The sequence below is a fragment of the Saccopteryx bilineata genome, chromosome 6 (genome assembly GCF_036850765.1).
Source record: "Saccopteryx bilineata isolate mSacBil1 chromosome 6, mSacBil1_pri_phased_curated, whole genome shotgun sequence".
Classification (NCBI taxonomy): domain Eukaryota; kingdom Metazoa; phylum Chordata; class Mammalia; order Chiroptera; family Emballonuridae; genus Saccopteryx; species Saccopteryx bilineata.
The window spans coordinates 94,944,925-94,958,090 of NC_089495.1; positions in this window are offsets into that span (position 1 = coordinate 94,944,925).

The window sequence follows — 13,166 nt, forward strand, 5'->3', positions numbered from 1 at the left end:
TGGTAGAGCGTCGGCCTGGCGTGCAGAAGTCCCGGGTTCGATTTCCAGCCAGGGCACACAGGAGAAGCACCCATCTGCTTCTCCACCCCCCCTCCTTCCTCTCTGTATCTCTCTTCCCCTCCTGCAGCCAAGGCTCCATTGGAGCAAAGATGGCCTAGGCGCTGGGGATGGCTCCTTGGCCTCTGCCCCAGGCACTAGAGTGACTCTGGTTGCAGCAGAGTGTCGCCCCAGATGGGCAGAGCAACACCTCCTGGTGGGCGTGCCGGATGGATCCCAGTTGGGCACATGCGGAAGTCTGTCTTACTGTCTCTCCCCGTTTCCAATACAAAAAAAAAAAAAAAAAAAAAAAAAAAAGCTAATCCTTGATTAAAATTTAGCACTTTGGACCTTTCAATCCCATTCCCCACATCTGAGGAATGGAAAGGGACTGGAGATTTAGTTAACCCCCAATGGCCAATGATTTAATCAACTGTGCCTACATAATGAAGCTTCCATTCTCTCAGCAATGGGGTTTGAGTAGTTTCTGAACTCCAACTCCACGAGGTCAGAAGCTCCCACAATTGAGACCCTTCTGGATGTTGCTCTGGGTAACTTCATCTGGAAAGTCATTTGTATCCTTTAAAATAAACCGGTAAACATAAGTAAAGTGCCTTCTTGCATACTGCGATTCATTTTAGCAAATTATCAAACCTGTGGGGGTGGTCATAGGAGCCCCTGATTTATGGCTAATGTGAACCCCAAGAAAAAGATTCATTTGATATGAACCCCAATAAAAATTACCTGCTGGGATGCACTCCCCATTGTCAACCAAGGACCCACATTTTATAAGTAATAAGAGGCTGACAGGGGCTTCACACATTCTGTTTACCAGGAAGACTCTCAGCTTGAACTCTGGGCTTCCCACAGTATACCATGCTTGTTTACATCCACTGGTTCAACCACTGGAGAAAAACCCCAGTTTCATCTTTCAACAATGGAGTGCGGCCTGCCCAGTCCAAGCAGAACTGCACAACTTGGGTACCTCATTTACATAAAACAAATCTAATTGGGAACCTGGAGGGAAGTTTTGAAACAGGCTGAGACTCTTTTAGACAGATGGCAATACTCTTCAATTATATGTATGTGTGTGTGTGTGTGTGTGTGTGTGTGTGTTGTATTAAACCTCTCCTAGATAAGTTTAAAGTTTCTCTTTGGGCATTTCCCAAAGCGCTCTGCTCTGTGACTGTACAGTGGATATCAGCTAGAACCTGCAAACCAAAGAGTTCCTAGAAAGCAAAGGGTTTTGCTTTGCACCTGCACTGGTCAATGTTAGCTCACAATGGAAACCTACCTGGAAAGCAAAGAAATCAACTTTATGTCAGTGTGAAGAACACAGCCCTATATAAGCCAAACCCACCAAGAGTTCAGGGAGTCATGCTGTCTTAGTGTGTGCTCTCTTGGTGCATCAAGCTCCCTGCCTTTCCCCTTTCCCTCCTTGTTTTCAGTAAACTCTTCTTTTGAACCTGTTTGGCCTCCTCTCTTGACTTCTGTCTTGTGGGAAAGACAAGAACCGCTTTGCTGGTGACACTTGCACTATCAAAGATGGTCTCCCCTTTGTCTCAGTAGAACACAATTTTAATTGCTACCGGGAAGCAGCTGCTTTTTGCTCAAATAAATTCCTTTTGTTCTTTATTACAATCTAAATTAATTTTGGTTTACGCCAGTTAATAAGAAGGACAGGTAGCCAAGGACCTGCAAATGACTTCCATAGTTTCCATAGTGGGGTCAATCTTGTGGGACTGAACCTGTTAACTTGTAGAATATGATGCTAACTCCAGGTAGATGGTGTCAGAATTATAATGAATTGTTTCCTCTTGGAAGCAGAGACTTAAATAAATGGTATTAGGATAGACACCACATTATATTTAGAGTCGGGGGAAAAAACCTTTCAACCACTAATTGTAATAGCAAACTCAGAACTGGGTTGAGTGAGGGGGTATAAGGATTAAGCAAAATAGAAAAAAAGAAAAAGAGTACTCATTTAGATACAAATATGTCACATCTCACACAATGAATCGACTCTGCAATGATCGAATACGGACATTTACAGATTAGTCTCCCAATATCAAAAAGGAAGACAAATAGGAGGACACTTTTTGAGGGAGGACAGAACTTACAAAAGAAAGACTGTCCTCCCTAAAGGAGGAAGATTGGTCATCTTATATATATATTACTTTTTACAGTGATTATTTAAAAATTATCTGGCACTAAACCTATTTAGTGTTCATTTTGCTTGTACCTCTTTTGTTTCTTGTACCTCTTCTGCATCATATGTTAATGACTTTAATAATTTTAGACTCTAAATAAAATACTGTTTATTCATATAATTAACAGCTTCATCATTAATATTTGTTTTTGTAAATTGAAATTTAGTAAAATTATTATTATTATTATTATTATTATTATTATTTTGTATTTTTCTGAAGCTGGAAATGGGGAGAGACAGTCAGACTCCCGCATGCACCCGACCAGGATCCACCCGGCACGCCCACCAGAGGCGATGCTCTGCCCACCAGAGGGCGATGCTCTGCCCCTCCGTGGCGTCGCTCTGCCGCTACCAGAGCCACTCCAGCGCCTGGGGCAGAGGCCAAGGAGCCATCCCCAGCGCCCAGGCCATCTTTGCTCCAATGGAGCCTTGGCTGCGGGAGGGGAAGAGAGAGACAGAGAGGAAGGAGGGGGTTGGGTGGAGAAGCAAATGGGCTTCTCCTATGTGCCCTGGCTGGGAATTGAACCCGGGTCCCCCCGCACGCCAGGCCGATGCTCTACTGCTGAGCCAACTGGCCAGGGCCAGTAAAATTATTTTTAAAACACAGATATATGTATATTATTTAAAAATCTAATATATGTATATAATATGTAGTAGGCAGTTAGATATGACCAGCAAAATGTTAGCAGAGGAAAGGTTACCCTGGTGGGTGAGATCCTTGTTTTCTCAGTTTTGCCAGTTGCTACAAATCTGGGACTTTCCACCCAGGTGGCCTGTACTTGGCCTATAATCCTTGCTCAGTTTATGTCTAACTGCCTACCACAGTCTTTTTATTCCAAACTCTGAATTTAAAGATAGGAAACATTTACATTATTAGCTTCTATAGTAAAATATAGGCATACAACTTAACATGGAATAAAACTAAAGAAAGTGATTACTCTATAGAGATTACTATAAAATTGTATTTATAATAGCATTTTTCTTATAGTCAGTTGAGTTTTATATTTAGATATTAGTATTTATTAACCCCTGTAATTTTGAGAAAAATAACCTATAGGGTTAAAACCTTCTCCTTAATCTTAGGTTTATGGTCTTAAGCTTGAAATTTAATCATCCTCATTATTCTTGGGTGGTGTAATTATAAATATAATTAGTAAGTATAAAATATAGTTATAGTCTTTATAAAACTAACCAGTAATTTTTCTACCTCAAAAATTCAGTAGTTGACTTTGCTGAGCAAGGTACTACTTATATATACATATATATATATATTTTCAATTATCCATTCCTTTAAAATCCATAAGTCACCTTAAAACCTCCTATCTCAACTCCACTTTAATGCATTTTAAATGTCTTAATAGTAAATCAATACTAAATCAATATTAAAATTTCTGGTTCCATATTTGTTATGGTGAATTATGAGTTTTATAAATACATATTTAGTTCCCCTTCTTGTTACACTATAGTGATACCAAGATACATGAGATATAATTCCTGATGACTGAGTTTAAGATAAAAATAGACATTTAAATTGCTAATTGTACTAAAATATGGTGAGTAGTATGAAAGAAATATTCACCCCTAACTGTGGAAGCATCTGGGATTCCTACTTGGAGAATAGCTTTACAGATGGATTATCAGTATCCCTAGTAAGAAATGATTAGGCACAGAGAAAGGAAGTTCTGCCTTCTAGATAGAGGCAACAAATAAAACACAGATAATAGCAGTAAATAATATCATATGAGTGCAATGATTTAGTAAAAGTTGAATCAACTGGAAATACCGGTGTGCTGGAGCTGATCCCTACTGGCTCAGAAGAACAGTGTGTATCATTCCCGAACAATATCTCCAATGACATCACTTTAGTAGCTTGATATTGGCCATATTAAGAGTATTAATCATGATAGAAATTGGCAAATTCCCAATGCTGTCTTCTCCCCCCCCACACCATATTTTTGTCTTTCTCTTAGTTGATGAAAATGTTTTGTTGTTGTTGTTGTTGTTGTTGTTTTGTATTTTTCTGAAGCTGGAAATGGGGAGAGACAGTCAGACAGACTCCCGCATGCGCCAAACTGGGATCCACCCGGCACGCCCACCAGGGGCTATGCTCTGCCCACCAGGGGGCGATGCTCTGCCCCTCCGGGGCATCGCTCTGCCGCGACCAGAGCCACTCTAGCTCCTGGGGCAGAGGCCAAGGAGCCATCTCCAGAGCCCGGGCCATCCTTGCTCCAATGGAGCCTTGGCTGCGGGAGGGGAAGAGAGAGACAGAGAGGAAGGGGGGGTGGAGAAGCAAAATGGGCGCTTCTCCTATGTGCCCTGGCCGAGAATCGAAGCCGGGTTCCCCGCACGCCAGGCCGACGCTCTACCGCTGAGCCAACCGGCCAGGGCCTGATGAAATGTTTTTAATAAAATTACATACTAGGATGTGTACAAAACATGCAGAACTAACTATGACTTAGCCATTGTGGGTATGGGCCTGAAAGTATGTATTTCTCACAAATGCAACAGGGGATATTTCTGTACTCTAAAGCTTAGAAAACATTGACAAACACTTAATAAGAAGCCATGGAGGATTCAGAGGTGGAAAGATGAATCTGATGATTTGTCCTGGGAATGAAATATCAGAAAACCAGTGACTGCACGCTTCATGAATGGAGAATGCTTCTTTCTTTCCTGGGAGTTCTAAAATTGATTGCTTGGAGAGCTGTTGAAGAGAAAAGGAACCCATCAAAATCAGATGCAGTGCCCATGTCTTCTTCTGGAGAGTTTCAGGCGTTGAAGAAAAGTAAAGGTAATCTGGAAGGGAATCACTTTTGTTTTTCCCCTAGTCTAGCAAAAGGATTTCTATAGCACAAGGAAGGATTATTTTGTCTCTTCTATTCATATATTGAAGTATAATGGCACTGAGTGGCTACTATTGTCAAAATTTGGATTGCTTACAGGAAGAATTTAGAAGAAAGGAATGGAGGACCTTGAAGTTATGGCTATAGAATACTGTATACCTGGTTGAACTACACCATGTATTACTTCGGCAGTAGGATAAGAGTATGCTTAAGCCAAGCTGGAAAAAAGCCATCAACACTCTATAAACTGTTGGAATAACTTCTTTATCAGTAGAGCATTGCACTATTTCGCCACTTAACTTTCACAATTTTATCTTCTTTGAACTATTTAATTTCTTATTATGATATTCAGTGCCTGGCAGATAGATGCATATAAAATGACATAATGGACATTTTATGGGCCATTCAACCAGTGATCTTTGAACTCATATTGCTAAGTAGTCTGTGGAAAAATAAGCTATTTTAGCACAATTTTGAAAGCAATCTGCATTTCAAAACCACCCTGATGGTGTATTTATTGGTACTAGTAGATCTTATACATTGTTAAACTTAAAATAAAAAAAGGTATGAGAATGATTCAAATTTTGAAAGGAGCAATTATATTCCATTCAGGTCACTGACCATAAATTTCATGACTGAGTTCTGGTATATTACCTTTTCCACAGTCATTTTAGTTGTACTCTAAGGGTCTAAAAAGATTCAAATTAAGTAAACTGATAATGTAACTATACTCCAGATGAATTGGTTTAAATATTAAAGCCATAGATTAAAGAGCCCTTCTGTAGATAAAGATTATGAAGTACCAGCTTCCAACTGTACTTATCCTCAGAAGTGTAAAGGTTCTGAGTGTGTCGTAAGGGGATGGAGATACTGTGTACTTATAGAAACTTCTGCTCTAGATAATCCTCCACAAATAATGGATAAAAGAATCAGAATAATATTACTTTAACTTTCAGTAGCCTATGACTATCCAGGACAAAATTATGTTAAGATTAGAAAAAAAATTATGTTAAGAAGTATAGAGTCTAATATTTTATCATATTTATAAGCTAAAAAAATTAATTACCTTGCTACAAGTTCATGGATGCTGTCAAAAGTCATAGTCCTGTGTCAGAGACAAAGAACTTCATTACTCACAGATCACTAAGCAGCATGAACTTTAATTTTTGCTTCAATGAACAGTCCTTAAGCTGACCCTTTTCACCCCAACAGTGATTTCCATCTCCGGTTGTTCATGATTTTGTGTAATCCATTCCCCTTGAAGTGGGGAGGGATCTATGACTTGCTTTTAACCAAAAGAGTATAGTAAACATGATAGGATAGCTTTCTTGTGGTTAGGTTATAAAATATAGCAAAGTTGATAACATGGCGCCCATATGATGATATTATATAAAGTAAGACTGTCTCAGCAGATTGGAACAGGAGGCCAATCCAATTTATGGGCTTGATGAAATAAATCACCATATTGGAAATCTTGCTTGCAAAGGAACTGCAGGCATCCATTAGGAACTGTGGGCAGCCTCTGGTCAACAGCAAATAAAAGCTAATGTCCTCAGTCACACAACCATAAGTAACTGCCAGTAACCTAAGTGAGCTTGGAAGCAGATTCTTCCTGTCTTGGATCTCCAGATGACAAGATACTCTAGCTGGCATCTTGATTGCAGCCTTGTGAGACTCTGAGCACAAGACCAAGCTAAATTGTGCCTGAACCTTTGACCCATGAAAAATGTGAGATCATAACTACATGATGTTTTAAGCCACTATGATTGTGATGAATGGTTATGTAGCATGGAAAATACTTCTGATGTCCTATGGGAGTAGTGTAGAAGCAGACCTAGGTGAATGCAACACACACAGTGGATTTACGTCACAGCTGGTGAACCCTGAGATTAGGAAGTCCTAATCTCATATAAAGGGTTTCTATCAAACCCTGTCTAAACTTTTTCTTCAGAAAGGCATATTACCTTTATAACCCTGAACAGCAAACAGATCTTCCCTCTGTCCATAAGGAAACATTTTCTTCATCTTCTGAGACTGTTCGCTATACACATATTCTTAAAAAAGTAATCTGTCACAAGATTTGCAGTGCACTTGGCATTATACAGTTGTGCAGAAAAGACCATTTTAATGTCTCAATCATGTCAAAAGCTACACTAGGGACAATAAAATAGTAGAGAGATAACTGAGCCTATTTTCTAAAATAATATTTGTCTATAGTTTCTCTCTTGATCCATTTAAGTTACAGTCATATTACTAATGTTCAGGTAATAGGATACTTTGGTGCAGAACAGTTATGGTAATGTGAATGAACATAAACATATTCATAAAAAGATAAAGGGAAAATTTTATGCTTTAACTGCTTCAAATGTAAAAAAAGATACAAATGTATTATTCCTTTTTAAGTACTCAAAATATTGGTATTTTAGGATATATAAATATAAGACTAAAGATATTATAGAACATTAATTAAATTCTATAGATTCATTTCAGTTAAAACTGAAGTTATAAATAGTTCTTAGTTTTTTACAAGTTTCTAATATTTTTAATACAAACAATTGATAGATCATAACATGATGGATAAACTTAAATTCTGGGGTGCTGGAACATCAGTCTAGATAAATGAGAGAGTTTAATGATTTAGTAGTATTCACTCAAGATGCAGGATTTAAGATCCCGTCAAAGAGTTCAGGAGATAATGTGAACTTTACTGGACAGCAAAAGTAGGTGAGTACCCAAGAATGGTTTACTCAACTTGTGCCCTCAGGAGAACTTTTTTTAAATGAATGATCTGGACACTAAGGGAAGTCTTTATTAAAAGTGGTAAAATCTCGCCTGACCTGTGGTGGCGCAGTGGATAAAGCGTCAACCTGGAAACGCTGAGGTTGCTGGTTCAAAACCCTGGGCTTGCCTGGTCAAGGCACATATGGGAGTTGATGCTTCTTGCTCTTCCCCCTTCTCTCTCTCTCTCCACTCTCTATAATGAATAAATAAAATCTTAAAAAAAAGTGGTAAAATCTCTTTCCTGGTTTCTGAACCTGAGACAGTTTTGTTTAAAAACCCACTTGTCAGTCCTGGCCAGTGGCTCAGTGGATAAAACATCAACCCAGTGTAGGGACATCCCGGATTCCATTCCCAGTTCGTGAACACAGGAGAAGTGACCATCTGCTTCTCTTCTTCTCTCTCCCACTTCTCTTCCTCTTCCCTTCATGCAGCCAGTGGCTCTATTGGTTCAAACATGGCCCTGGGCACGAGGATAGCTCTGTTGGAGCACATCAGCCTCAGTCACTAAAAATGACTCAGCACTGGAGCATCTGCCCTAGATGGGGTTGCTGGGTGGATCCTGGTTGGAGGGCATGTGGGAGTTTGCCTCATTATCTCCCTTTCTTTCACAAAAAAAAGAAAGAAAGAAAGAAAAGGAAAAGAGAAAGGATCCACTTGAAAGAAGAGAATGAGAGAATGTTAGGTCATTTGGCAAAAGGATTCTGTAATATTGCAAATGTACAAGGTAGTGATTGACTCAGTCTTTCCCCAGTCACTTACTCAAACAAACTTATAATGGAAAAAGGAAAATATACAAATATTTAGAGGACTTATTGGACACTGGTATTCAGAAACTTAAAGTATCACCACGCCTTCTTTGACAGGTGTTAGTAAGTCATAAGTTAATAAACAAATGACTAGGTAATAATATGTAGTTCATAATAAATCTATAGACCCACCCTAATCTCCTAATGTAAAGTTAGGATAAACATTTGATTGTTAGTGCAACCCTACATTGGGTACTTGGCTACTGAGGTAAGAAACACATAGTGAGGCTGTACAGGTGGAAGCCCATGAAACTGCTTCTTTCATCATGCATGAGATAGTTTTATCAATAGAAGTATCACATCCTAGGAAAGGATGACGAAAATTAATATCACGTTTAAGAATTTAAATTCTTGGTCACCTTTCTATTTCCATTTAATTCAATAATATTTCCTTTGCTAAACCAGATAGATCCTGGAAGATGACAGTGCACTATCACAGACTCAAACCTGTAGTAGCTCCCAAATCAATTGCAATGACCAGACATGGTAAGTGTTCTAAAGCTGAGTAACATAACATAGCATCAGTACATGATTTAGCAACTGAGCTATTTTCCGTTACAAAGAGGTTTAGAAGCTGTTTGACTCATTTATAGTTTACAACAGTACATATTTACAATTTTCTTTAGGTCTGTGCTGACTCTTGTGCTCACTAATAACAATTCCAAAAGATTTGGACCACCTGGATATATTGATCATCTATGTGATCCATTGAATAAATAGCTTCTTGTTAAAGGTGTTAAGTGGACAAGAAGTGGCTAATAATTTGAAGGCCTTGGGGAGGTCACACATATTCTAAGGCTGGAAGATAAACTCTATGAATTTTTAAGAATTTACTATATCGGTAAAATTTTTAGGGTTTCCAGAATATTTCATATAAAAGTAAAAGCACCTTGCATCACTTTGCAAGCAATTTAAAACAGACAACTTGATAGTTCCTATGTAAGCAGGTATATTAGTGAATTTTGTGGCAAGTGCTTGTAAGAGAATCACAAAGTAATCTCCTGGGGTTCTAAATTAAGGCAATTTAATTTGCAACAGAGATTATAACTTTAATGAGCCCAGGAAGAGATAAGCACCTGGCCATGAAAAAAAATATGCTTCCAGAACTATCTGTAATATGGTGGGTTCTTAAAGATCTACTAAGTCATATAGTTGATCAAGATCAGCAATAATACAATGTCAGCAAGAAGTGATATAAATAGAATTAAGCATGAACAGTAAGAGGACACAAACAAGCTTCATGAATAGGTAGCTGAGAACCAATGCCATAGACAAATTATGTACCTTTGTACTTTCCCTCAGCTCACACCTATGGTTGTATGTAAAAGTTTATACATTTACCTGTTGAAGTAAGAAAAACTCTGAGCTTGTTTCCTGGATAGGTCAGCTCAAATTGTGGGTGTAAGCCAAAAATTGATAGCAGGTACACTAAAATCTCACTCATGGGTGACCTTGAAATCTTTGCAAAGGAAATTCAGCCAATGAGAAGATTTTTCAGATAGTTTACCTAGTCATCCATTTTTTTTAGAAGCGGGTAGAAGTTACAATATATACTGGCCTCTGGATGTTGCTAATAGCCAAACCTACTCAGGGACCTGGAGAAAGACCGAAATACTGGGGACAAAAAAGTCTTCATTGGAAATATGCAAATAGAAATGTAACAGTGGGCAGAAAATGTAAAGTTCTTTGTATTATATTAGTGGTTGCCAAAGAGCATCTACCACAGAATGCACACAAAATAACCCATTTGACAAAGCAATTTATCACCTGTTGCTGACAGGCAGTCTTTAACATCAGCCACTTGGTAAAGTGAACATATGAATGAAATGACCATGGGGGTAGAGATGTCATTTCAGTGGTCTGATACCATGGGCTCCTACTTAAGAAACGTAACAAACTGACAGCTATTGCTATTGCTGAGTACCCAGCCTGTCAGCAATCAAAGTGATAAGCTCCCAATGTGGCACAAACTCTTGAGGAGATGAACAAGCTACTTTGGCAAATTGATGACATTGGTCCTGTTCCATTCTGGCAGGGGCAGTGATTCATTCAGACAAGAGTCGAGACATGTGCTGGGTGGCCTGCAGGACCTCAACCAGCACTACTGTTAGCTTGCTGAGGGCTTGATACAATGCCATGGGATTCCACAAAATACCACTTAACAATTTTACCTATTTTTTACAAAAACGATGTGTGTGACTATGGGATCAACTGGTTATATCACATGACCTAGAAGCAACTGAGCTGGTAGAAGACTGGAATACAATGTATACCCTGATGCAAAGCTGTTTACATAGTGCTATGTACTTAATAGAAGAAATTCATGGACCTGACATCCATTTGGAAAAATGAATGGCTAAAGCTTACTATCATTTTCAGTGGTCCTTTAAGGAGCATTTGCTTCCTATTCCTGAAAATCTGAGTTCTGTAAAATTAGAAACTGTAGATCTCAATGGAGGAAGCACTTCAGCCAAGGGAAACAGCACGAGTTCTGTTGAACTCTAAGAAACTGGTATTGTTTGGTGAGGAATGTGCCTTCAGTTTAAAATCCTGTATGACCTTTCAGACCTGACCACAGGCAATTTACAAAGGCTTTGCTTGGCAGGTCTCATGAGAGAAAGCCCTGTCCACATTAAGCTTAATGTACAGCCATGTCTTACAGTTTTCTGAAGGAAGTTACTAGCAAGAACTCAGGCCCCATCTGCAAGCCAGCCATATACACATTCTTAGTCCGGACACCATTCAGAGACCTCCTAGTCAGAGGACCTTGGCTGAAATACTTTTCTTTCACCTCCTTACCAGGAGATCTTGACTAAAACACTTTTATCTTCTCTGACTCAGACCTTTGCATGCCTAGCCCTGCCTCCTCTAATCTTCTAGACCTCTGGTTAAAAAACAATGGCAGAAGCATTGTGTTTAGGGTTCCTTGGCAGTGAAACCATTCTACCTGCTCTGATTTACCCAGTTCACCTGGTGCCCTTCCATTTAAAGCCAACGCCTGTTTTGCCCCTTGCTTACAGCCCTGCAGCAAGTGAATGAGGGCTTGATTGTTACATTCGGTTTGGCTAATTGTCCTATGACTGATTTGACACCTGGCAGCTCCATTGCTAGGCACATCGACTTCAAGTAAAATACCAGAAAAGCAAGAAAAGGAGTCATAAGTTTGTCAGGAATAATTGACCCTGATCATCAGTAGGAGGTAGATTGTTATTCTACAGTGTGGTTAGGAAAGAATTTATTTGGAACACAGATAACTCACTTGGATGCTTTTTGGTATACTCTATCCCAGTTCTGATAGAAAATAAATAAATAACAACACAATCAACAGTTCAAATGCTATAGAAATGTTTGCTTGAAACCTATGAACTCTTATCGATCAATGTACTCCATTAATTTTCTAAGTTAAAAAAAAGCAATCTAAAAACATGACTAAATAAATTAATTTTAGCCTGAGAAGGGCATGATTACCCTTTGTATTCATGAAAGTCTGTGTCATGCAAAAAGAGAGTAAAATACTGGCACAGCAAATACTACAAGCAGGGGACAGCAGAATTGAAAAAAAAGACATAAGAGAAAAAAAATGAAAACTATCTTTTGCAACACCAAAATATTGGGAGCTGTGATTTGTCTTACCAGTCTTCTAAGATTCCCCACAAACACAAGTCCAAAAAAACCCTGGAAAAATTGCTGCCCAAATGTGTATGAAGTGGGTCCAAGCAGTACACAGGATGTACTGGTGTAGACACTGTAATGTATCCTGGATTCCTATCCAAAGGAGGAGTGAAAGTGCCACTGAGATTGCTATTGGAAGATAGCTTTCAACTCTGCTCCTGCAGGGATGCCTCTGCTGTGGAGATCTGGATTTTCCTAGCCACACTTTTCTCATGTAGCCCATATTGAATGAATTTATAAGAACGGTATAAAGGCCTGGCTATTTTGGCCCCAAATAGGATAACTCTGATGGATTATACTCATTCCAGAGAGGGCCATGCTTTGGATGTCAGGACCTCTCCTTTGAACAATACTGCTTCTTTCCCTGTCATTCTGCTGATATTGATTCCAAGGATACTTCCCAACAGTCTGGACAATAGACTCCAATGAAAGTCTGTTTCTTGAATGGCCCTACCAGTTTTTTCTTTTATTTTGAATAACTAAGGTTCTAAAGAACCATAATCCAAGAGTATAATCTAACTCTGTCCAGTAACTTCTTTTGAACTCACTTTCAAGCTAAAATGTAACTTTACAAATTAAATGTCATGTATTGTATTATTTAGTTGTAAACTTGATAGTGGATTTGCATTTTGGACTTGATAAATATTGGGAAAATATTTTCAGGTATTTTTTCCTGAGAAATTCTGAGTCATTGTACAGAAAACCATGAAGAAGTGAAAATAGAATTAAATGATGGGGAACTCTAATTGCCTTATATTACATACTTGGATATTAGTCAAAATTTGTAGTTTATACATTTTCATATGTGGCAGTTTCTAC